Below are 27,772 nucleotides of genomic sequence, written 5' to 3'. Positions count from 1 at the left end.
CCCCCCCTTCTTTGATTTTTACATTAAAGTGGTGTTTTTATCCTCCTTTAATCTGGCTCCCTGCTGTTCTTCTTTGGCATGTCCATGAGGGATCTCTCCCAGACCTGCAAGGAGCTGCCGGATTGTGAACTTCTACCTGACACCGGACATTCTTTGCCATGAACTGTTTGGACTTGTTTCCTCTCTCATTGTGGCTCTGAGCGCTAATGGTTCTTGCTATTTCTGAAAACCTATGGGTGGCCTGACTGTTAATATCCATGCCATGGGATTGTCCTGTTCTAATTACCCATTCTTCAGAAGGGAAATACTCACACCCTCCATCCATCCCACTGGAATCAACTAAGAGGCAGTTGCATACAATGACCGGCAAGAGGCTGCAGTCCTGAAAAGAGAACTTCTACATGTTCTGTTCAACCCGGCCATAAGGGACAGGAAACGTTTCTATATAATCCAAAGCTGAGCTCCATTCAGATATGAAATACCCAATGTGTGCAGCTCTGACTTATTATTATGATTATTATTATTATTATTATATCATGAATCACTTCAGTTATTACACCTGTACACCGCCTATGGACCACAGCAATCGATTTTTACATTTCTGCTATGGGCCTGTTTATTATGCATTAAGATTGTCATTGCTTAACCACTTCAGCCCCGGACCATTTGGCTGCCCAAAGACCAGAGCGTTTTTTGCGATTCGGCACTGCGACACTTTAACTGACAATAGCGTGCAACGCTGTACCCAAACAAAATTGACGTCCTTTTTTTCCCACAAATAGATCTTTCTTTTGGTGGTATTTGATCACCTCTGCGTTTTTTTATTTTTTGCGCTATAAACAAAAAAAGAGCGACAGTTTTGTAAAAAAACAAAAAAAAAACGCCGTATTTTTTTGCATTTTGCTATAATAAATATCTCTCAAAAATATATAAAAAAAACTTTTTTTTATCCTCATTTTAGGCTGATATGTATTTTTCTACATATTTTTGGTAAAAAAAAAAAAATCGCAATAAGCGTATATTGATTGGTTTGCGCAAAATTTATAACGTCTACAAAATAGGGGATAGATTTATGGCATTTTTATTTTTAATTTTTTTTTTATTAGTAATGGTGACGATCTGTGATTTTTATCGGGACTATGACATTACGGCAGATACATCGGACAATTTTTGACACATTTTTGGGACCACTGTCATTTATACAGCGATCAGTGCAATTAAAAATGCATTGATTACTGTGTAAATGACACTGGCAGTGAAGGGGTTAACCACTAGGGAGCGGTGAAGGGGTTAAGTGTGTCCTAGGGAGTGATTCTAACTGTGGGGGGGAGGAGCTTCAACACACAGGACAGTGATCCCCGCTCTCGATCACAGAGAGCAGTAGATCACTGTCCTCACTAGGCGGAATGGGGAATGCTTTGTTTACATAAGCATCTCCCCGTTCTTTCTCTCCGTGACACGATCGCGGGCCCCCGGTGGACATCGAGTCCGCGAGACCCGTGGTCAAGGTCACAGAGACCTCCGGCGGCGTGCACGCGCTCGCGACACCGCCTCTTAAAGGGGACGTACCTGTAGGCCCTTTTGCCTGCCAGTGCCATTCTGCCGCGGTACATCGGCGTGCGCTGGTCGGCAATCGGTTAAAGTATAACTAAAAGCAAAACTTTTTTTTTTTTTGTTTTGGATAAAGTGCAGAGGCATTAGAATCCCTGTCAGTTTTTATTGCTGTCTGTGTCCCCGTTGATGAGGTTTACCCTCTCTATTTGTTCTGTTTACCATTATCATTGAAAGTAAAAGAAAATCCCCCCAAAAAAGTAAAAGTAGGGAAATCTTCCAATGGGGACACTAGTTCTGGTGAGCTGGGGGTCCACAAGAAATTCCCTTTATTTGCAGGGATTTCCCCTCACTTCCTGTTTGGTTATAGGACAGGAAGTGAAGGAAAATCTTTGCAATGCGACAATGGTATAAAAACGGGTTATAACCCCTCCCTTACTCCATCCAAAATAAAAAAAAAAGGTTTTGCCTATAGTTCTACTTTAACATTTTATATATTTACTGTACAGTGGAACCTTGGATTACGAGCATAATCCGTTCCAGGAGAATGCTTGTAAACCAAAGCATTCGCATATCAAAGCGAGTTTCCCCATAGGAGTCAATGGGAACTCAGATAATTCGTTCCACATTGACTTCTATTGTATGCAGTACCGCATGTGGCCAGAGGTGGCAGGGCATGGAAAACGGCTCAGAGTGGCTCAGAAACACCCAGAAACGGCTCGGAGAGGCTCAGAAACACTCAGAAACGGCTCGGAGAGGTCCGGAAACACTCGGGAAAGGAATGTTTCCGGGTGGCTCCGAGTGCATCCGAGCGACTCCGACCGTCACTGACGCCCTGCCACCTCTGACAAAATGCGGTACTGCACACCGCAAAGGCTTGAATTCTGCTCGTTTTGCGAGACAACGCTCGCAAACCGAGTCAGAATGAAAAAAATAATAATAGCTCGTATTGCGAAACACTCGTTAACCGCGTTACTCGCAATCCGAGTTATTACTGTATATAGTTTTTTTTAAGACAAACAAAGCTTTTTGTGATATTGTCTTGCAAATTTATTTTATTTTTTTTTTTTTTAAAAGCAATCTATAGACAAAAAAAAAGTATGAACTCTATTATAAGCATATTTTTTTTCTGTTGGGAACGACACTAAAAATATGATTCTGGTACAAAGCATTGCGGCATGTACAAAGTGAAGGCTTTGCGCTTTTTTTAATGGGATGATAAAAAATTTAATGGACAAAACAAATAAAAATGTAAAAAAAAGTTTTCATTATTAGTGGTTAGAACAATATGAATTAAACATAGAAATGAAAAATCAGCAGTTAAGGGGAGAAGGGGGCTGATTAGGTAAATTAAGTATTAATAAAAAATAAATAGGTACTCATTTATATTAAAAAAATATTTGTTTGACCTGTCAGATTGCAATAACTGACATAATATGCAGGTCAAAGCTCATCCCTTTGATCTATTTATGAATGAAACAGAGTAGATAGAAAAAGAACCTTGTATCACATCTGAACAGTGTTTATAAACATTTTAGTAATTTTGTCCTGCAAAAAATAATTTTAGTTTTTATGCAATCTATGATTTTTACGCAAAGCATAACTCGCTAAAATTATGATTCTGGTCGAAAGCATTCCAGTTATTTACAAATGGAATAAAAGGCTTTTTTTCTCAATTATTTATATACCTGTATTTTTTTTTAACCTACACAATACTGAACAAAATGAATTAAACATGAAAAAAGCTTGAATATTAATGGTTAGAAAAATAGAAAATAAGCAGGAAATCAACCGTTAAAGCGGTTGTATACCCGCAGAAAAAAAAAAAATGTAAAAAAAAAAAAAAAAACCTATAAGGCAAAGGCATAATGAGTTAGTATGCACCGCATGCGACGCTGACGTCAGCGGCTGCACACAAAGTGAAAATCTCCTAAATCGTACAGGTTTAGGAGATATATGTTTTTTGTTTTGGATAGAGTGCAGAGGGATTAGATTGCCTGTCAATTTTTATTGCTGTCTGTGCCCCCATTAAGGAGGTTCACCCTCTTTTTTATCCAGTTTACCATTGAAAGTAAAAGAAAATCCCCAAATTTTGGTTTGTCCAGTGGCGGCCCATCCATTAGGGGCGCCACCCCCCCCCCCCCCCCCCCCAATCCATGCGCCCGGCCTCCTAATCTACAGGGCACCAGCCGCATGGATTTCAATTGTTTTTTTTTTTGTTTTTTTTAAGCATGTGATTAGAGCCTGAGGCTCTAATTGGCTTCAAAAAAGGGTGGGCTCGGGGCGTAAAGCACTGCGCCCTGAGCCCCCACCCAGTTGTGTGACCATAGCGAATAAATATTCGCTAATGTCTTCCCGATTCTCCTCCTGGCCAATCAGGAAGCGGGTCTTAAGACCCGATTAGCTGAGAGGAGAAGCCATCGTACTGGCCGCCGAGGAAAGGAGGAAGGAAGCCGCTGAGGGGGAAGCGGCCGTGAAGCTGGAGACGCAGGGGGAAGCCTCGAGGATGAAGCCACCGCAGAGGAGGAGGAGACTCAGGAAAAAGCCGAAGCTGCCTGCGACCTAGATGGGATAAGTGCGGGGCTTGTGGGGCAACAAGCAAGTGATGGAGGGAGTGGGGGGTTTGACTGGGTGACCAACCGACTGGGGAGGGGGCGTTGGGTGTCTCCAAAATATATACCCATAATATACAGCACCAGCCGCCACTGGGTTGTCTCCAGTAAGTAATAAATGAGAAATCTTCCAGTGTGGACATGGTGGTTTTTGGAACCTAGGGGTCCCCAAAGAATTCGCTAAATTGTCAAGGATTTTGTTCCACTTCCTGTATGGCTATGGGAGAGGAAGTGAAGTGAAATCTCTATAATAGGACACAGATGGCGAAAAAAAATCTGACAGGGGTTATAACCCTCCCTTGCTCAATCCAAAATGGAAAAAAAAAGTCTTGTCTATAGATCTACTTTAACCCCTTCTGGACCGCCCCATGCAGATATACTGTGGCAGGGCGGCCTTCCTGCGTGAAATCACGTACGTGACTTCGTACATCGGGTCTGGGGCCGGCACGCGCGCAGCCGGAGACCCACTTCTGCTGTGATTGAACACAGCAGGAGCCAATCGGTGGGTCCCGATGTTCGCCGGTGCCTCGCAATCATTCTGAGAAGAGGCAGAGGCGCTGTCTGTCTATGTAAACAAGGCAGACCGCCGTTCTGTGAGAGGGGAAGATGGAGATCTTGTGTTCCTGCTAAGCTGGAACACGGATCTCTGTGTACCCCAGTCACAGCATCCCCCACACAGCTAGAAAGCACCCCCTAGGAGCACATTTAACCCTTTGATCGCCCCTGATGTTAACCCCCTTCCCTGCCAGTGTCATTAGTACAGTGAGAGTGCATATTTTTAGCACTGATCAATGTATTGGTGTCACTGGTCCCCAAAAAGTGTCAGTGTCAGATTTGTCTGCCGCAATGTCGCAGTCCTGATAAAAATTGCGGGTCGCCGCCATTACTAGTAAAAACAACAGGTGTGTAGGACTTTCTTCACATGAAATACATACAGTATCTTAAAAAAGTGAGTACACCCCTCATGTTTTTGTAAATATTTTATTCTATCTTTTCATGTGAGAACACTGAAGAAATGACACTTGTCTACAATGTAAAGTAGTGAGTGTACAGCTTGTATAACAGTGTAAATTTGCTGTCCCCTCAAAATAACTCAACACACAGCCATTAATATCTAAACCGCTGGCAACAAAAGTGAGTACACCCCTAAGTGAAAATGTCCAAATTGGGCCCAATTAGCCATTTTGCCTCCCCGGTGTCATGTGACTCGTTAGTGTTACAAGGTCTCAGGTTTTAATGGGGAGCAGGTGTGTTCAATTTGGTGTTATCGCTCTCACTCTCTCATACTGGTCACTGGAAGTTCAACATGGCACCTCATGGCAAAGAACTCTCTGAGGATCCGAAAAAAAGAATTGTTGCTCTACATAAAGATGGCCTAGGCTATAAGAAGATTGCCAAGACCCTGAAACTGAGCTGTAGCACGGTGGCCGAAACCATACAGCCGTATAACAGGACAGGTTCCACTCAGAACAGGCCTCGCCGTGATGGACCAAAGAGGTTGAGTGCGCGTGCTCAGCGTCATATCCAGAGGGAAACCCCTTCTAAAGACGATGCACAAGAAAAACCGCAAACAGTGTGCTGAAGAGAAGCAGACTAAGGACATGGATTACTGGAACCATGTCCTGTGGTCTGATGAGACCAAGATAAACTTATTTGGTTCAGATGGTGTCAGGCGTGTGTGGCGGCAACCAGGTGAGGAGTACAAAGACAAGTGTGTCTTGCCTACAGTCAAGCATGGTGGTGGGAGTGTTCATGGTCTGGGGCTGCCGGCACTGGGGACATTGAGGGAACCATGAATGCCAACATGTACTGTGACATACTGAAGTATAGCATGATCCCCACCCTACGGAGACTGGGCTCTAGGACATTATTCCAACATGATAACGACCCCAAACACACCTCCAAGATGACCACTGCCTTGCTATAGAAGCTGAGGGTAAAGGTGATGGACTGGCCAAGCATGTCTCCAGACCTAAACCCTATTGAACATCTGTGGGACATCCTCAAACGGAAGGTGGAGGAGCGCAAGGTCTCTAACATCCACCAGCTCCGTGATGTCATAATGGAGGAGGAGAAGAGGACTCCAGTGACAACCTGTGAAGCTCTGGTGAACTCCATGCCCAAGAGAGTTAAGGCAGTGCTGGAAAATAATGGTGGCCACACAAAATATTGACACTTTGGGCCCAATTTGGACATTTTCACTTAGGGGTGTGCTCACTTTTGTTGCCAGCAGTTTAGACATTAATGGCTGTGTGTTGAGTTATTTTGAGGGGACAGCAAATTTACACTGTTATACAAGCTGTACACTCACTACTTTACATTGTAGACAAGTGTCATTTCTTCAGTGTTGTCACATGAAAAGATAGAATAAAATATCTACAAAAATGTGAGGGGTGTACTTACTTTTGTGAGATACTGTGTATAAAAGGTAGAGCACTCCTGCAACAAAATACCAGATTCATGAACAATATGCAACTTTTCTTCTGTGAAAAATAGGGATACATAAAACTAAAAAATAAAATCTCTAATATAACAAAATATTGTGTATGTTATTAATGCTTCAAGTATGTGCAATTAAAAAACAATGCTGTCCCAGCCACCCCCTGGCAGTGTATGTATACCACATAAAGCAAGTCCTACACACGGTCTGACTGCATCATTACACAAGATTGGATCCCACATACTGGAAGGATTGATCATACACACCCCGACTTTTGTTATAGTAGTCACAGGGAGGGGGCGCAATGGGGGTCCCACCTGAGCCAGCTGGTTATTAGCTGTTGCTAGAGTTGAAGGAGTTCTCTTCCCTTTCGTCATCTCTGAGTACACAATAACTTAGGTTTGCCTGCTGTTGGGTGTGTGTGCTGTAAATCTATTTCTGCAAAGGAAAAAACACGTTTGCTTTGCATTTCTGAATTTTAGCCATCGATCTGAAAGGGTTGCTCTGCTGCCCTCTCTGCCTGTGAAACTTTGACGTAAACCTTAAACTGTGGCCACAATTTTTGCCGGGCCTGTATAAAAAAGGCGCTGACATTGTAGTCCTCCTACACCTGTCCTCAGTGTGGGAAAGGAAGCCACAAACAATAACTACATGTGCCACCTGTCTGACTGTGTGTCCGTTTTGTTCCAAATTTAAATTCAGACAAAATTTTGTCCCAGCAGGATCTACATGCCATGGTCAGCTCCCAGCAGAACTTACAGGCCAGCCACAGCCAGCAGGACCCACAGGCCATGGCCAGCAGGACCCACGGGCCATGGCCAGCAGGACCCACAGGCCACAGCCAGCAGGACCCACAGGCCACAGCCAGCAGGACCCACAGGCCATGGCCAGCAGGACCCACAGGCCACAGCCAGCAGGACCCACAGGCCATGGCCAGCAGGACCCATAGACCATGGCCAGCTGTCAGCAGGATCCACAGGCCACAGCCAGCAGGACCCACAGGCCACAGCCAGCAGGACCCATAGACCATGGCCAGCTGCCAGCAGGATCCACAGGCCATGGCCAGCAAGACCCACAGTCTCCTCCAATTGATATATCCCATTATTCATCTGGTGAGTCCAATTGAGAGAGAGCAGTGAAGGATTCACATATTGGTGAAGTTCGCTTTTTGCGTTTTTTATGATAATCACATAAGGAAAGACTGTTCACTCGATTGGCATATTTTGTATTTTTTTGTTTATTATTTTAATATTGATATTTATCGTTGCACATTTGTTGATCTTTTCTGCACCTTATTTCGTCAACTTCATAGGATGTTGCATAGAGTTTATATTATGCACTAGCACTTTATAGATATTGCACATTAATTGGTTTAACACATATACAGTGGGGACGGAAAGTATTCAGACCCCCTTAAATTTTTCACTCTTTGTTATATTGCAGCCATTTGCTAAAATCATTTAAGTTCATTTTTTTTTCCTCATTAATGTACACACAGCACCCCATATTGACAGAAAAACACAGAATTGTTGACATTTTCGCAGATTTGTTAAAAAAGAAAAACTGAAATATCACATGGTCCTAAGTATTCAGACCCTTTGCTGTGACACTCATATATTTAACTCAGGTGCTGTCCATTTATTCTGATCATCCTTGAGATGGTTCTACACCTTCATTTGAGTCCAACTGTGTTTGATTATACTGATTGGACTTGATTAGGAAAGCCACACACCTGTCTATACAAGACCTTACAGCTCACAGTGCATGTCAGAGCAAATGAGAATCATGAGGTCAAAGGAACTGCCTGAAGAGCTCAGAGACAGAATTGTGGCAAGGCACAGATCTGGCCAAAGTTACAAAAAATTCTGCTGCACTTAAGGTTCCTAAGAACACAGTGGCCTCCATAATCCTTAAATGGAAGATTGTTGGGACAACCAGAACCCTTCCTAGAGCTGGCCGTCCGGCCAAACTGAGCTATCGGGGGAGAAGAGCCTTGGTGAGAGAGGTAAAGAAGAACCCAAAGATCACTGTGGCTGAGCTCCAGAGATGCAGTCGGGAGATGGGAGAAAGTTGTAGAAAGTCAACCATCACTGCAGCCCTCCACCAGTCGGGGCTTTATGGCAGAGTGGCCCGACGGAAGCCTCTCCTCAGTGCAAGACACATGAAAGCCCGCATGGAGTTTGCTAAAAAACACCTGAAGGACTCCAAGATGGTGAGAAATAAGATTCTCTGGTCTGATGAGACCAAGATAGAACTTTTTGGCCTTAATTCTAAGCGGTATGTGTGGAGAAAACCAGGCACTGCTCATCACCTGTCCAATACAGTCCCAACACTGAAGCATGGTGGTGGCAGCATCATGCTGTGGGGGTGTTTTTCAGCTGCAGGGACAGGACGACTGGTTGAAATCGAGGGAAAGATGAATGCGGCCAAGTACAGGGATATCCTGGACTAAAACCTTCTCCAGAGTGCTCAGGACCTCAGACTGGGCTGAAGGTTTACCTTCCAACAAGACAATAACCCTAAGCACACAGCTAAAATAACGAAGGAGTGGCTTCACAACAACTCCGTGACTGTTCTTGAATGGCCCAGACAGAGCCCTGACTTAAACCCAATTGAGCATCTCTGGAGAGACCTAAAAATGGCCGTCCACCAACGTTTACCATCCAACCTGACAGAACTGGAGAGGATCTGCAAGGAGGAATGGCAGAGGATCCCCAAATCCAGGTGTGAAAAACTTGTTGCATCTTTCTCAAAAAGACTCATGGCTGCATTAGATCAAAAGGGGCTTCTACTAAATACTGAGCAAAGGGTCTGAATACTTAGGACCATGTGATGTTTCAGTTTTGTCAACTATTCTGTTTTTTTCTGTCAATATGGGGTGCTGTGTGTACATTAATGAGGAACTTAAATGATTTTAGCAAACGGCTGCAATATAACAAAGAGGGAAAAATTTAAGGGGGTCTGAATACTTTCCGTCTCCACTGTATATGTACACATGCAAATGTTGAACAATTGGTTTAAACACATATATACACGTTATAATTTGTAGTATCCACCATTTTAGATTGTAACGTTTTTTTTGTGCGTGGATTAGTGCTATTCTTATAACTTTAAATAGTTCACAAATTGTTTTTTTTTTCACAATTATGGAGTAGCAGCTGTTCATTTGAGCACACATCTGTGGCGCTGTTACTACTTATTACATTATACTGGGCAGCAAAGTGCCCAGTATTGAAGTGTTTAATATCCCCTTCTGCTCTCCTGTAACTATTCATAATATGTCCCACCAGTGGCGGCCCGTCCATAAGGGGCACAGGGGCACCGCCTCCCTTATCCATGCGCCCAGCCCCCTAATCTACATGTCGGACGCATGGATGCCAATGGTTTCTTTTTTAAGCACATGATTAGAGCCTAATGCCCCGTACACACGAGCGGAATTTCCGTCGGAAAAATCTTGGATGGTTTTTCGGACGGAATTCCGCTCAAGCTTGCCTTGCATACACACGGTCACACAAAAGTTCTCTGAACTTTCAACCGTCAAAAACATGGTGACGTACAACACTACGACGAGCTGAGAAAATGAAGTTCAATGCTCCCGAGCATGTGTCAAATTGTTTCCGAGCATGCGTGATTTTTGCGCGTCCGAATTGCATACAGACGAACGCATTTTCAGATAGGAACTTTTTCCGACCGAAAAATAGAGAACCTGCTCTCAATCTTTTGCTGGCTGGAATTCTGCCAGCAAAGTTCCGATGGAGCAAACACACGGTCGGAATTTCTGACCAAAAGCTCACATCCGACTTTTGTTGGCGGAATTTCTGATCGTGTGTGCATTAGGCTCTGATTGGCTTCAAAGAAAGGGTGGGCTCGGGGCAAAGAGCACTGCACCCTGAGCCCACCCACTTGTGTGACATTAGGGAATTAATATTCGCTATTGTCTTCCTGATTCCCCTCCCGGCTAATCAGAAGGCAGGTCCATAGACCCGATTGGCCAGGGAGTCTTGGGACTCCCTGGCCAATCGGGTCTCAGGACACACTTTCTGTTCCTGGTGCAGGCCTGTGGCTGGGAGGGTTGGAGCTGGCATCCAGAAGCCAGAGCGAGCATAGAGGCGGAGGCCAGCAGGAGCCCTGGTGCCGGTCCTGGTGGAACAGATGGTGAATGACACGCTGGTGGTGACCCTGAGCTACGGGGAGAAGTCATACGGCGGGTACCCCCCTCTGCCCATACACTGTACAATCTCATCAATTGGCATTTGTTTGCTGCCCCCCCAAAAAAAAATATAGAGCACTGGCCACCACTGTGTCCCACATAATTAAATTTCACTTCAACAAATTTCCATCACAATCACAAAGTCAGCTTCACACTTTGGAGAATAGGGAGTTGAGTTGAGTCAAGTTGAGTTGAGTTGAGAGGAATCTTAATATAGCGCGGTCTTACCCCGAAGGGTCCCGACGTGCATAGCAAAGATCCTGGAACGAGAGGGCCCAGGGACCAGAAACAGCACAGAACGGCAGAAGGGTAGAAGAGAGAGACTACGAGTTACAAGGAACAAAGCCAACCAATACTTGGATCCAGAGCCATGTGTATGCCAAACAAACTAACCAGCTCCCTCAAAGCAAACATTTGGAATCCTTCATTGTTTAATCCATAGTTACTTCTGTTGTGCAACTTAACCGTTCTTTCTAAAAGAATGTTTCACACTGAGACGTGGACACAGTGATCCCTAGATCCGTATTCACAAGGGTTTTGGCTACTGAGGATCACGTTGGACTTCCACCTGCACAAAGTGAATTTTGGACCCTCATTTTAAGAGCTCAAAGGCTTTGCAACACGGTGGACCTTTCCTGCATCGCGAAGATGACACAGAGAGGTATAACAGTCTTCTGTTCTTGCTGTCTTCAGGCTTCAATGCCTGTCGTCAAGAAGTGCCTATCCTGTGAAGCCTCTTTGTGTCAAAAACATCTTTGATCGACGCCCGTGCTTCACCAACAATTAGGAGATGTCTTCAACACAACTCAGACTTTTCCTGGTACTGCCGTAAGTGCAAAACCTGTCTATGTTCTAAATGTGGACAGAACTTTAGTCATGCATTTCACGGTGTGGTAAACCTCAGGGATGCCCACGAGGAGAAGAAGAGGAGATCGAATGAGGTTCTTACAGAGTTGATGACAAAAAAGGAAAAAATTCCCAACCAGATCCAGCAGCTGGAATTGTCAAGAGATCGGTTGAACCAGAAGATCAGCAACATCCTCTCCCTGGTCAACGCCGAGAGCCCCTTGACCGTCTTACAGGAACAAGAGTCGGAGCGGAGGGATTTTTGTGACGTGCAAGTGGACAGTGAGAGGAGGATCAGAGAATTACAAGAGGAGTACAGACGGTGAGGAAAGACCACGATATTAGGATACTGTTTTATTTTCTACTTTTCTTATTTATAATGCTTTGTGTTCTTCTATTCCATTTACATCAACAAATTGTGTCTAAATTAGACATTGCCAATTAAAAGAGAGTTCCATTTTCAAGAAAAAAAAAAAAACTAGTACAGCCTTCTGATGTACAGAATGCTCCAAGAAATGTCATTTTCCTGCTTGTGTGATTGGTTCACTGATTTTTCTCAGACTTTTGCACAAAGTGACAAGTAACATTTTTGTTGTCCAGTGCAGTAAAACGTTCACTTTTGGTGAGATACCCCTCAAGGGAAATCTACTTCTAAATGTGGTGCAAACCCTGCAGCTTTCCTCATTAGAACACTGAAAGTGCATCAAGTGATTATAATAAACACAGACCCTCCCATTCAGAATCAGTCTGCACAGGACAGAAAAGGTAGGAATCTGCTACAAAGTTTGGTAAAATTCTTGCCAATCACCCAGAGGGGAATGTTTTTTCTTTCAAAAAAAGTGAAGTTACACTTTTAACTGTAGACAGTCTACCTTCATAGAGCTTTTCACTTTCATCTGGTCATTGATCACTAGACTACCCTCTATGTATATACACCCGGCTGTCATCCAGACCAGCGATCTCCAAACCGTGGCCCCTTTTGCCTGCCTATAACCAGGCCTTGGGGTACAATTTCATCCACTGACCAGGGGCGGACTGACCATTGAGCCACTTGGGCACTGCCCGAGGGCCCTGGTCCACTAGGGGACCCTATCAGGGTTGCCAGCCTCAGTAAAACCAGGGACAGTATGTAAAAATCTGTGTTTTTTTTTTACATCTGTCTCTGAAATGTCCCTTACCGACATCCCTTTGGTCTAAAAATCTCGAGATTATAGCTGCCACACCTCTCCAGTAACTTCTCAGCCAATAGAAACATGTCTGTGTATACACTGATGTGTATACTGTGTGATTGTATACTGTGTGTGTGTACACTGTGTGGCCCCATAATCTCTGATTGCCTGGGGGCCCCATAATCTCCTATTGCCCTGGGGCCCCATAAGTTGTCACTCCACCACTGCCACTGACCCCAACGATGGTGCATAATTCCTGTTGCTGACACTGGGGCATTGTTCCTCCCGCTGATACCAACGATAGGGCACAATTCCTTCCATTGATACCAACTATGGGCCACAATTCTTCCCACTGACACCGGCAATGGGGCACAATTCCTTCTGCTGACGCCAATGATGGGGCAGAATTTCTTCTATTGACACCAAAGATGGGGCACTGTTCCTCCAATGACACTGAAGATAAGGCATTGTTTGCTCCCATTGGATGCCAGGACATTTTCTACTCCCACTGGCCCTAGCCTTACCCCCCCCTAAAGTCTGAAGGACAGTAAAGTGGCCCTTTGTTTAGAAAGTTTGGAGACCCCCTGATCTAGACCCCTGGATGTCCCTATCCCATGTGCTGCTTTTTTTTTTTAAAGCTGCAGAGCCCAAAATGCCCAACTGCAGTCTTCTGGAAGCATGTGGGTGGCCTGTATGTTAAAATCCATTCCATGAGTCTGCCCTGACCATTCTTCAGAAAGGAAAATATTCACATCCTCCATCCCCTTCCACTGGAATCAACCAAGAAGCAGTTGCATGCAATGACTGACAAGAGGCCGCAGCCCTGAAAAGAGGATGCCACCTGAAAAGGCGCCATCTAAGTGCAGCAAACCAACAATTTTTATTAAGCTCATAAATTGGCAGCTTGCATGTTAAAAGCTACAACTCGCTTATTAAAAGGGTAAACAACGCTGTTGACCTGGTCCTAGGTGCAGCGAGGCCTGAGGAAGGAGCATGCAATGCAAACCCATGCCCACACACTAGGATAGAAAATATTCCTGCGCTATCATAAAACGGGGGGAAGAAAGGAGAAGCCAAAATATATATGTAAGGTCAGGAAAAGCAGCCTACACCGGGAAGGGTACAGCCTGCCCCTGGCTATGACAAAGATAGATAAAAATGTGGTGTTGCGCTATTCCTTTAAGTGAACAATGACTCTGTATGTGCTACCACAGTGATGGTGGGTGTCTCTAAAATATACAACAGTAAATCATTACTGCTTAGAGAGTGCCTCTATAATAAAAAAATATTATATATAGTGATGGTATGACTTCTAGCAAAGAATATAGATATATACCTATCATGCAGGTAATCCGCTAAATATAACAGTCAAAAACACAAATACATGAAAGTGAATAGTGCCTAGAAATCCTTGTACACACAATAATTAAGAAAAAACAACTAGCTAAAGCATTCCTGGTCTCTAGTTGAACTGGTATGCCCCTGGTGTGGCTCGGCACACACCCAGGTGCATATATGCAACGTGAATAGTGCTTATAGTGTATAACATAAAGTGACAGTCTTACTGAGACTGGGTAATGTAAAGTTCATTAATATACATGCAACACACATGCAAAAAAAAAAAACAGTGATCCACTTGAAAATCAGACCTATCTGAAAGAAAACATAGTCCCAAGGAGATTAAGATGAGACGTCCCCCCGAATGATGGCCTGATGGATTCAGAATCTAATGAGGAATGGTTCAAATTCTTCCTTGACAAAGGTCTAGAGCTATTATCTTTCCTTCTAGAAAGAAAGCACAGAAAGAATAAGAAGATAGATCAAAATATTCTAGAAATAAGAGAAGAACTAGAACCTTATAAGGACACGGCTGAATTTAAAAACTTAACTTCACAACTAAATAAAGATCTTGTGAAGAAGGATAAAGAAGTCCAACAAAAGAAGAGCAAAAAACATATTAGGGATACTAATGACTTTCGGAACAACCAAGTGTTCAAATGGCAAAACCAGATAGGGAAAAGCGACACACGCTCAACATACTCTACACCGGAAAGAACAGTGAGGGTATACTCACAACAGGCAAATGACACACCCGGACACATCCCGTCCCTTTGAGCCTGACTATCAGGCTCAAAGGGACGGGAGTGGAGGCCTGACACCAAGAAATACAGACTACGGCGAGAGAAACACAGAATATTACCAATATACCCCATATAGAGGCGAAAGGAGACCTCAATATTATAACCGGACCCCGCAGAATGGAGGAAGGAGACCGTATAATTGGAAAAATAATAGGAAAGCTCCATACAGGAACAATCAGCAGAGACCTCCATACAAGCAGAGGGACCAGCGTGGACCACCCTACGATCATAGAGATCAGAGAAGAATGGCTCACGATCAGAGAGACAATAGGGCACCACCCTATGATCATCATAGACCAAGGGATAGATGCGCCTTCCAAGATTATGGTCAAGGCCAAAGGACAGGTCCACAGCAAAACTATCATCGGCAGTATGAGCGAAGCCCAATAGCCACATATAACTACTACGCCCCTTTAATGAATAGAGAAGATGATGATAGACAAGGCAGACAATACCCGACACATTATGGATATTCTGACCCTAATAAGCCTTTTTTAGACAGGGACAGGCCAAACCATCCACCGAGAAATCCGGACGAGACAAGATATCCCAGAAGAAGTCCAGAAAGAAGAGGGGACGGAGAGCCGGAAAGAGAGAACAAGCGAAAAAGAGAGTGAAGGGAGAAGGCATTTTTAATCTGAGTGGCCAGGTGCTCACCCCCGAAGAGATTGGGGTTTTAGATAAAGGCTTGAAATATGCGCCGACAAAGCACCTGGATAAATTTGAAACGTATATCGGGATACAAAAATTTGTGAGGGAAGTAAATATTCAGAAATACACTGCAGGAAACCCTATGAGATACACAGGAATGGAGAATGGCAATATTTTACTTAGCACATTAAGGAACAGTTCAGTTTTTAATCCGCCGATTAAAGATAACAAATATGTAGAGGTCTTTAAAAGAGTTGTGCTGGATGAGATTAAGGATTTGAAGATCAAGAAGAGAGAAGACCCGAAACATATCAAGAGCGGGATATGCAAATTGATGAAAAGGAAAGAAATCGTGATCCGACCAGTGGACAAGGGAGGAGGGATCGTCATTCTGTCTAAGGAACAATATCATAAATCAATGATGGATATGCTAAATGACGCAAACACCTACACGAAACTACTAAGTAACCCTATGTTCAGATGCAGGAAGGCGTTTGAGCAAATAGTACATCTAGGGGCAAAAAAGAACATTCTTAGTAAAAAAGAAGCAAGGTTTCTTGTACCTGACTCATGTCGCACCCCTATCATATATTCACTACCAAAAGTCCATAAAAATGGAACAGACCCACCTCCGAGGCCAATAGTGAACGGGATCGATTCACTGACATCCAGGATAGGTGAATATATTGATTTTTTTCTGCAACCAGTGGTCCAGAGCACGAAGGCATACCTGCGAGACACTAAGCATATCTTACAGATCCTGGACGGGATCCCCCAAAAAGACAAGGTGTGCATTATGGCCACTGCAGACGTCGCATCCCCCTATACGATTATACCCCACCATTTGGCATGTGAAGCTGCCAAAAGGGGCTTGAGGAGATACTCTGAGTTGTCATGTTTACAAAGAAGGTTCTTGGTGAAATGTTTGGATTTTAGTTTAAAAAATAACTACTTTTGGTATAACAATACGTACTACCATCAGCAAACCTGAATAGCCATGGGAGCTAATTTCGCTCCCAGCATAGCTGGGCTTTTTATGGCTAAATGGGAAGAGGAATCTGTTTTTAATAATCAACCAGAGGAACTTTTAATTTATAGAAGATATATTGACGATATTTTTATATTATGGGAAGGCGATGTAAATCAGTTAAAACATTTTTTAGATAAACTCAATGCAAATGAAGTTAACATTCGACTTTCATGGGACATAAGTGAGGAGAAGGTAACGTTCCTAGATCTGGACATTCTACCTGAGGATTTAACATTTAGCACACAAACGCACTTTAAGAATGTCGACCGGAATAGTTATCTCCCATTAGAAAGTTGCCACCACAAAAATTGGCTCTACAATGTCCCGAAAGGCCAACTGATGCGATTGAGGAGAAACTGTACGAAACTTCAAGTCTTTCTTGAACAAGCAGAGAAAATCGGGGCTAGGTTTACTGCGAAAGGATGTGATCAAAGATATATAGAGAAAAAAAAACGCAGAAGTTGCAGTGATGGATCGTAAAACACTGATTAAGGACAAATCGTGCAGAAACGCCCAATGGAGGAACCAGCGTTCATTCTCGACTATAACAACATAAGAAGATAGAAAAAATAATCAGACGTCATTGGCATATTTTGTTGACAGACCCACAACTACAGGAAAGTTTACCAAAAAACCCTAGATTTATATAAGAGCACCATCAATTCGTGATAAACTGGTGAAAAGTGTGATAGATCCACCAAAAAAGCCTTTTACGTTTTTTTCAGGGAAAGGATTCTTCCCATGCAAAAGATGCTTCGCATGTGTAAGAACGAGACGCCCCAACGAGAAAGTTTTCCACTTCTCATCTACATCTACGGGGGACACCTATGAAGTCCGAAATTTCATCTGCTGCAACACAGAGGGGGCTGTATATGCCCTACAATGTAGTTGCAGTTTGCAATATATAGGTCGGACAAAAAGACCGCTTAAAGTTCGAATTAAAGAACATGTGAAAAATATTTTAAACGGATACGATAAACATAGCGTATCCAAACACTTTTTGTTATGCCACAATAAAGACCCCTCTCAGTTAAAATTTTGGGGCATTGAACCCTATGTGAGGCACTGGCGGGGGGGGGGACATAAGGTCAGGACCCTCAGTCAAATGGAGTCCAGGTGGATTTTCACCATGGACACTTTCTCGCCAAGAGGCCTCAATATAGAATTTGACTTGAACTGTTTCCTGAGTCATTTTTAATATCCATTTTATACTATAGATGATTTTATATTTGAGTTTTTATATTTGGAATTTTCTTACTATCCCGCCATTATGTCTATTCCTGCACCAGCCATTTGGGGCTGACATGTAGATGGAAATGGAAGATGTTTGGGACAACCAGAACCCTTCCTAGAGCTGGCCGTCCGGCCAAACTGAGCTATCGGGGGAGAAGAGCCTTGGTGAGAGAGGTAAAGAAGAACCCAAAGATCACTGTGGCTGAGCTCCAGAGATGCAGTCGGGAGATGGGAGAAAGTTGTAGAAAGTCAACCATCACTGCAGCCCTCCACCAGTCGGGGCTTTATGGCAGAGTGGCCCGACGGAAGCCTCTCCTCAGTGCAAGACACATGAAAGCCCGCATGGAGTTTGCTAAAAAACACCTGAAGGACTCCAAGATGGTGAGAAATAAGATTCTCTGGTCTGATGAGACCAAGATAGAACTTTTTGGCCTTAATTCTAAGCGGTATGTGTGGAGAAAACCAGGCACTGCTCATCACCTGTCCAATACAGTCCCAACAGTGAAGCATGGTGGTGACAGCATCATGCTGTGGGGGTGTTTTTCAGCTGCAGGGACAGGACGACTGGTTGAAATCGAGGGAAAGATGAATGCGGCCAAGTACAGGGATATCCTGGACGAAAACCTTCTCCAGAGTGCTCAGGACCTCAGACTGGGCTGAAGGTTTACCTTCCAACAAGACAATAACCCTAAGCACACAGCTAAAATAACGAAGGAGTGGCTTCACAACAACTCAGTGACTGTTCTTGAATGGCCCAGACAGAGCCCTGACTTAAACCCAATTGAGCATCTCTGGAGAGACCTAAAAATGGCCGTCCACCAACGTTTACCATCCAACCTGACAGAACTGGAGAGGATCTGCAAGGAGGAATGGCAGAGGATCCCCAAATCCAGGTGTGAAAAACTTGTTGCATCTTTCTCAAAAAGACTCATGGCTGTATTAGATCAAAAGGGGCTTCTACTAAATACTGAGCAAAGGGTCTGAATACTTAGGACCATGTGATGTTTCAGTTTTGTCAACTATTCTGTTTTTTTCTGTCAATATGGGGTGCTGTGTGTACATTAATGAGGAACTTAAATGATTTTAGCAAACGGCTGCAATATAACAAAGAGGGAAAAATTTAAGGGGGTCTGAATACTTTCCGTCTCCACTGTATATGTACACATGCAAATGTTGAACAATTGGTTTAAACACATATATACACGTTATAATTTGTAGTATCCACCATTTTAGATTGTAACGTTTTTTTTGTGCGTGGATTAGTGCTATTCTTATAACTTTAAATAGTTCACAAATTGTTTTTTTTTTCACAATTATGGAGTAGCAGCTGTTCATTTGAGCACACATCTGTGGCGCTGTTACTACTTATTACATTATACTGGGCAGCAAAGTGCCCAGTATTGAAGTGTTTAATATCCCCTTCTGCTCTCCTGTAACTATTCATAATATGTCCCACCAGTGGCGGCCCGTCCATAAGGGGCACAGGGGCACCGCCTCCCTTATCCATGCGCCCAGCCCCCTAATCTACATGTCGGACGCATGGATGCCAATGGTTTCTTTTTTAAGCACATGATTAGAGCCTAATGCCCCGTACACACGAGCGGAATTTCCGTCGGAAAAATCTTGGATGGTTTTTCGGACGGAATTCCGCTCAAGCTTGCCTTGCATACACACGGTCACACAAAAGTTCTCTGAACTTTCAACCGTCAAAAACACGGTGACGTACAACACTACGACGAGCCGAGAAAATGAAGTTCAATGCTTCCGAGCACGTGTCAAATTGTTTCCGAGCATGCGTGATTTTTGCGCGTCCGAATTGCATACAGACGAACGCATTTTCAGATAGGAACTTTTTCCGACCGAAAAATAGAGAGCCTGCTCTCAATCTTTTGCTGGCTGGAATTCTGCCAGCAAAGTTCCGATGGAGCAAACACACGGTCGGAATTTCTGACCAAAAGCTCACATCCAACTTTTGCTGGCGGAATTTCTGATCGTGTGTGCATTAGACTCTAATTGGCTTCAAAAAAAGGGTGGGCTCGGGGCAAAGAGCACTGCACCCTGAGCCCACCCACTTGTGTGACATTAGGGAATTAATATTCGCTATTGTCTTCCTGATTTCCCTCCCGGCTAATCAGAAGGCAGGTCCATAGACCCGATTGGCCAGGGAGTCTTGGGACTCCCTGGCCAATCGGGTCTCAGGACACACTTTCTGTTCCTGTGCAGGCCTGTGGCCGGGAGGGTTGGAGCTGGCATCCAGAAGCCAGAGCGAGCATAGAGGCGGAGGCCAGCAGGAGCCCTGGTGCCAGTCCTGGTGGAACAGATGGTGAATGACACGCTGGTGGTGACCCTGAGCTACGGGGAGAAGTCATACGGCGGGTACCCCCCTCTGCCCATACACTGTACAATCTCATCAATTGGCATTTGTTTGCTGCCCCCCCCCAAATATAGAGCACTGGCCACCACTGTGTCCCACATAATTAAATTTCACTTCAACAAATTTCCATCACAATCACAAAGTCAGCTTCACACTTTGGAGAATAAGGAGTTGAGTTGAGTCGAGTTGAGTTGAGTCGAGAGGAATCTTAATATAGCGCGGTCTTACCCCGAAGGGTCCCGACGTGCATAGCAAAGATCCTGGAACGAGAGGCCCCAGGGACCAGAAACAGCACAGAGCGGCAGAAGGGTAGAAGAGAGAGACTACGAGTTACAAGGAACAAAGCCAACCAATACTTGGATCCAGAGCCATGTGTATGCCAAACAAACTAACCAGCTCCCTCAAAGCAAACATTTGGAATCCTTCATTATTTAATCCATAGTTACTTCTGTTGTGCAACTTAACAATTCTTTCTAAAAGAATGTTTCACACTGAGACGTGGACACAGTGCTTCCTATATCCGTATTCACAAGGTTTTTGGCTACTGAGGATCACGTTGGACTTCCACCTGCGCAAAGTGAATTTTGGACCCTCATTTTAGGAGCTCAAAGGCTTTGCAACACGGTGGACCTTTCCTGCATCGCGAAGATGACACAGAGAGGTATAACAGTCTTCTGTTCTTACTGTCTTCAGGCTTCAATGCCTGTCGTCAAGAAGTGCCTATCCTGTGAAGCCTCTTTGTCTCAAAAACATCTTTGATCGACGCCCGTGCTTCACCAACAATTAGGAGATGTCTTCAACACAACTCAGACTTTTCCTGGTACTGCCATAAGTGCAAAACCTGTCTATGTTCTAAATGTGGACAGAACTTTAGTCATGCATTTCACGGTGTGGTAAACCTCAGGGATGCCCACGAGGAGAAGAAGAGGAGATCGAATGAGGTTCTTACAGAGTTGATGACAAAAAAGGAAAAAATTCCCAACCAGATCCAGCAGCTGGAATTGTCAAGAGATCGGTTGAACCAGAAGATCAGCAACATCCTCTCCCTGGTCAACGCCGAGAGCCCCTTGACCGTCTTACAGGAACAAGAGTCGGAGCGGAGGGATTTTTGTGACGTGCAAGTGGACAGTGAGAGGAGGATCAGAGAATTACAAGAGGAGTACAGACGGTGAGGAAAGACCACGATATTAGGATACTGTTTTATTTTCTACTTTTCTTATTTATAATGATTTGTGTTCTTCTATTCCATTTACATCAACAAATTGTGTCTAAATTAGACACTGCCAATTAAAAGAGAGTTCCATTTTCAAGAAAAAAAAAAAAACTAGTACAGCCTTCTGATGTACAGAATGCTCCAAGAAATGTCATTTTCCTGCTTGTGTGATTGGTTCACTGATTTTTCTCAGACTTTTGCACAAAGTGACAAGTAACATTTTTGTTGTCCAGTGCAGTAAAATGTTCACTTTTGGTGAGATACCCCTCAAGGGAAATCTACTTCTAAATGTGGTGCAAACCCTGCAGCTTTCCTCATTAGAACACTGAAAGTGCATCAAGTGATTATAATAAACACAGACCCTCCCATTCAGAATCAGTCTGCACAGGACAGAAAAGGTAGGAATCTGCTACAAAGTTTGGTAAAATTCTTGCCAATCACCCAGAGGGGAATGTTTTTTCTTTCAAAAAAAGTGAAGTTACACTTTTAACTGTAGACAGTCTACCTTCATAGAGCTTTTCACTTTCATCTGGTCATTGATCACTAGACTACCCTCTATGTATATACACCCGGCTGTCATCCAGACCAGCGATCTCCAAACCGTGGCCCCTTTTGCCTGCCTATAACCAGGCCTTGGGGTACAATTTCATCCACTGACCAGGGGCGGACTGACCATTGAGCCACTTGGGCACTGCCCGAGGGCCCTGGTCCACTAGGGGACCCCATCAGGGTTGCCAGCCTCAGTAAAACCAGGGACAGTATGTAAAAATCTGTGTTTTTTTTTTTTTACATCTGTCTCTGAAATGTCCCTTACCGACATCCCTTTGGTCTAAAAATCTCGAGATTATAGCTGCCACACCTCTCCAGTAACTTCTCAGCCAATAGAAACATGTCTGTGTATACACTGATGTGTATACTGTGTGATTGTATACTGTGTGTGTGTACACTGTGTGGCCCCATAATCTCTGATTGCCTGGGGGCCCCATAATCTCCTATTGCCCTGGGGCCCCATAAGTTGTCAGTCCACCCCTGCCACTGACCCCAAACGATGGTGCATAATTCCTGTTGCTGACACTGGGGCATTGTTCCTCCCGCTGATACCAACGATAGGGCACAATTCCTTCCATTGATACCAACTATGGGCCACAATTCTTCCCACTGACACCGGCAATGGGGCACAATTCCTTCTGCTGACGCCAATGATGGGGCAGAATTTCTTCTATTGACACCAACGATGGGGCACTGTTCCTCCAATGACACCAAAGATAAGGCATTGTTTGCTCCCATTGGATGCCAGGACATTTTCTACTCCCACTGGCCCTAGCCTTACCCCCCCTAAAGTCTGAAGGACAGTAAAGTGGCCCTTTGTTTAGAAAGTTTGGAGACCCCCTGATCTAGACCCCTGGATGTCCCTATCCCATGTGCTGCTTTTTTTTTTAAAAGCTGCAGAGCCCAAAATGCCCAACTGCAGTCTTCTGGAAACATGCGGGTGGCCTGTATGTTAAAATCCATTCCATGAGTCTGCCCTGACCATTCTTCAGAAAGGAAAATATTCACATCCTCCATCCCCTTCCACTGGAGTCAACCAAGAAGCAGTTGCATGCAATGACTGACAAGAGGCCGCAGCCCCGAAAAGAGGATGCCACCTGAAAAGGCGCCATCTAAGTGCAGCAAACCAACAATTTTTATTAAGCTCATAAATTGGCAGCTTGCATGTTAAAAGCTACAACTCGCTTATTAAAAGGGTAAACAACGCTGTTGACCTGGTCCTAGGTGCAGCGGGGCCTGAGGAAGGAGCATGCAATGCAAACCCATGCCCACACACTAGGATAGAAAATATTCCTGCGCTATCATAAAACGGGGGGAAGAAAGGAGAAGCCAAAATATATATGTAAGGTCAGGAAAAGCAGCCTACACCGGGAAGGGTACAGCCTGCCCCTGGCTATGACAAAGATAGATAAAAATGTGGTGTTGCGCTATTCCTTTAAGTGAACAATGACTCTGTATGTGCTACCACAGTGATGGTGGGTGTCTCTAAAATATACAACAGTAAATCATTACTGCTTAGAGAGTGCCTCTATAATAAAAAAATATTATATATAGTGATGGTATGACTTCTAGCAAAGAATATAGATATATACCTATCATGCAGGTAATCCGCTAAATATAACAGTCAAAAACACAAATACATGAAAGTGAATAGTGCTTAGAAATCCTTGTACACACAATAATTAAGAAAAAACAACTAGCTAAAGCATTCCTGGTCTCTAGTTGAACTGGTATGCCCCTGGTGTGGCTCGGCACACACCCAGGTGCATATATGCAACGTGAACAGTGCTTATAGTGTATAACATAAAGTGACAGTCTTACTGAGACTGGGTAATGTAAAGTTCATTAATATACATGCAACACACATGCAAAAAAAAACAGTGCTCCACTTGAAAATCAGACCTATCTGAAAGAAAACATAGTCCCAAGGAGATTAAGATGGGACGTCCCCCCGAATGATGGCCTGATGGATTCAGAATCTAATGAGGAATGGTTCAAATTCTTCAATGACAAAGGTCTAGAGCTATTTTCTTTCCTTCTAGAAAGAAAGCACAGAAAGAATAAGAAGATAGATCAAAATATTCTAGAAATAAGAGAAGAACTAGAACCTTATAAGGACACGGCTGAATTTAAAAACTTAACTTCACAACTAAATAAAGATCTTGTGAAGAAGGATAAAGAAGTCCAACAAAGGAAGAGCAAAAAACATATTAGGGATACTAATGACTTTCGGAACAACCAAGTGTTCAAATGGCAAAACCAGATAGGGAAAAGCGACACACGCTCAACATACTCTACACCGGAAAGAACAGTGAGGGTATACTCACAACAGGCAAATGACACACCCGGACACATCCCGTCCCTTTGAGCCTGACTATCAGGCTCAAAGGGACGGGAGTGGAGGCCTGACACCAAGAAATACAGACTACGGCGAGAGAAACACAGAATATTACCAATATACCCCATATAGAGGTGAAAGGAGACCTCAATATTATAACCGGACCCCGCAGAATGGAGGAAGGAGACCGTATAATTGGAAAAATAATAGGAAAGCTCCATACAGGAACAATCAGCAGAGACCTCCATATAAGCAGAGGGACCAGCGTGGACCACCCTACGATCATAGAGATCAGAGAAGAATGGCTCACGATCAGAGAGACAATAGGGCACCACCCTATGATCATCATAGACCAAGGGATAGATGCGCCTTCCAAGATTATGGTCAAGGCCAAAGGACAGGTCCACAGCAAAACTATCATCGGCAGTATGAGCGAAGCCCAATAGCCACATATAACTACTACGCCCCTTTAATGAATAGAGAAGATGATGATAGACAAGGCAGACAATACCCGACACATTATGGATATTCTGACCCTAATAAGCCTTTTTTAGACAGGGACAGGCCAAACCATCCACCGAGAAATCCGGACGAGACAAGATATCCCAGAAGAAGTCCAGAAAGAAGAGGGGACGGAGAGCCGGAAAGAGAGAACAAGCGAAAAAGAGAGTGAAGGGAGAAGGCATTTTTAATCTGAGTGGCCAGGTGCTCACCCCCGAAGAGATTGGGGTTTTAGATAAAGGCTTGAAATATGCGCCGACAAAGCACCTGGATAAATTTGAAACGTATATCGGGATACAAAAATTTGTGAGGAAAGTAAATATTCAGAAATACACTGCAGGAAACCCTATGAGATACACAGGAATGGAGAATGGCAATATTTTACTTAGCACATTAAGGAACAGTTCAGTTTTTAATCCGCCGATTAAAGATAACAAATATGTAGAGGTCTTTAAAAGAGTTGTGCTGGATGAGATTAAGGATTTGAAGATCAAGAAGAGAGAAGACCCGAAACATATCAAGAGCGGGATATGCAAATTGATGAAAAGGAAAGAAATCGTGATCCGACCAGTGGACAAGGGAGGAGGGATCGTCATTCTGTCTAAGGAACAATATCATAAATCAATGATGGATATGCTAAATGACGCAAACACCTACACGAAACTACTAAGTAACCCTATGTTCAGATGCAGGAAGGCGTTTGAGCAAATAGTACATCTAGGGGCAAAAAAGAACATTCTTAGTAAAAAAGAAGCAAGGTTTCTTGTACCTGACTCATGTCGCACCCCTATCATATATTCACTACCAAAAGTCCATAAAAATGGAACAGACCCACCTCCGAGGCCAATAGTGAACGGGATCGATTCACTGACATCCAGGATAGGTGAATATATTGATTTTTTTCTGCAACCAGTGGTCCAGAGCACGAAGGCATACCTGCGAGACACTAAGCATATCTTACAGATCCTGGACGGGATCCCCCAAAAAGACAAGGTGTGCATTATGGCCACTGCAGACGTCGCATCCCCCTATACGATTATACCCCACCATTTGGCATGTGAAGCTGCCAAAAGGGGCTTGAGGAGATACTCTGAGTTGTCATGTTTACAAAGAAGGTTCTTGGTGAAATGTTTGGATTTTAGTTTAAAAAATAACTACTTTTGGTATAACAATACGTACTACCATCAGCAAACCTGAATAGCCATGGGAGCTAATTTCGCTCCCAGCATAGCTGGGCTTTTTATGGCTAAATAGGAAGAGGAATCTGTTTTTAATAATCAACCAGAGGAACTTTTAATTTATAGAAGATATATTGACGATATTTTTATATTATGGGAAGGTGATGTAAATCAGTTAAAACATTTTTTAGATAAACTCAATGCAAATGAAGTTAACATTCGACTTTCATGGGACATAAGTGAGGAGAAGGTAACGTTCCTAGATCTGGACATTCTACCTGAGGATTTAACATTTAGCACACAAACGCACTTTAAGAATGTCGACCGGAATAGTTATCTCCCATTAGAAAGTTGCCACCACAAAAATTGGCTCTACAATGTCCCGAAAGGCCAACTGATGCGATTGAGGAGAAACTGTACGAAACTTCAAGTCTTTGTTGAACAAGCAGAGAAAATCGGGGCTAGGTTTACTGCGAAAGGATATGATCAAAGATATATAGAGAAAAAAAAACGCAGAAGTTGCAGTGATGGATCGTAAAACACTGATTAAGGACAAATCGTGCAGAAACGCCCAATGGAGGAACCAGCGTTCATTCTCGACTATAACAACATAAGAAAATAGAAAAAATAATCAGACGTCATTGGCATATTTTGTTGACAGACCCACAACTACAGGAAAGTTTACCAAAAAACCCTAGATTTATATAAGAGCACCATCAATTCGTGATAAACTGGTGAAAAGTGTGATAGATCCACCAAAAAAGCCTTTTACGTTTTTTTCAGGGAAAGGATTCTTCCCATGCAAAAGATGCTTCGCATGTGTAAGAACGAGACGCCCCAACGAGAAAGTTTTCCACTTCTCATCTACATCTACGGGGGACACCTATGAAGTCCGAAATTTCATCTGCTGCAACACAGAGGGGGCTGTATATGCCCTACAATGTAGTTGCAGTTTGCAATATATAGGTCGGACAAAAAGACCGCTTAAAGTTCGAATTAAAGAACATGTGAAAAATATTTTAAACGGATACGATAAACATAGCGTATCCAAACACTTTTTGTTATGCCACAATAAAGACCCCTCTCAGTTAAAATTTTGGGGCATTGAACCCTATGTGAGGCACTGGCGGGGGGGGGGACATAAGGTCAGGACCCTCAGTCAAATGGAGTCCAGGTGGATTTTCACCATGGACACTTTCTCGCCAAGAGGCCTCAATATAGAATTTGACTTGAACTGTTTCCTGAGTAATTTTTAATATCCATTTTATACTATAGATGATTTTATATTTGAGTTTTTATATTTGGAATTTTCTTACTATCCCGCCATTATGTCTATTCCTGCACCAGCCATTTGGGGCTGACATGTAGGTTTGCTAGCTATTATAGCACATTTCTAACCTCACCATTGCACATTGAGGAATCATGTGATAGATACACCAGTTTTCATATAAAAAAAAATTTTTATTATTTTTTTTTATATATATATTGTTCTCTCTTTTTGTAATATTCTGTATTTAGATGTATATTTAGGCGTACATAATGTGCATAGTACCTATCACGATTAGAGATCGTCTTAGATTTTGTACTAGCACTTTGGTCACCAGACTATATATGTGCCATGACATATTTGCTGTCTATAGAGATGCCTTTCCCCGACCGATCAGCTTTTTATATATATATTTTATATATATATATAATTTTTACATACATTTTATATATAGATTGTTTGTATTTTT

This window comes from Aquarana catesbeiana, linkage group LG13 (assembly GCF_042186555.1).
Source record: "Aquarana catesbeiana isolate 2022-GZ linkage group LG13, ASM4218655v1, whole genome shotgun sequence".
Taxonomy (NCBI): Eukaryota; Metazoa; Chordata; class Amphibia; order Anura; family Ranidae; genus Aquarana; species Aquarana catesbeiana.
Note: the sequence above shows the minus strand (reverse complement) of the source record.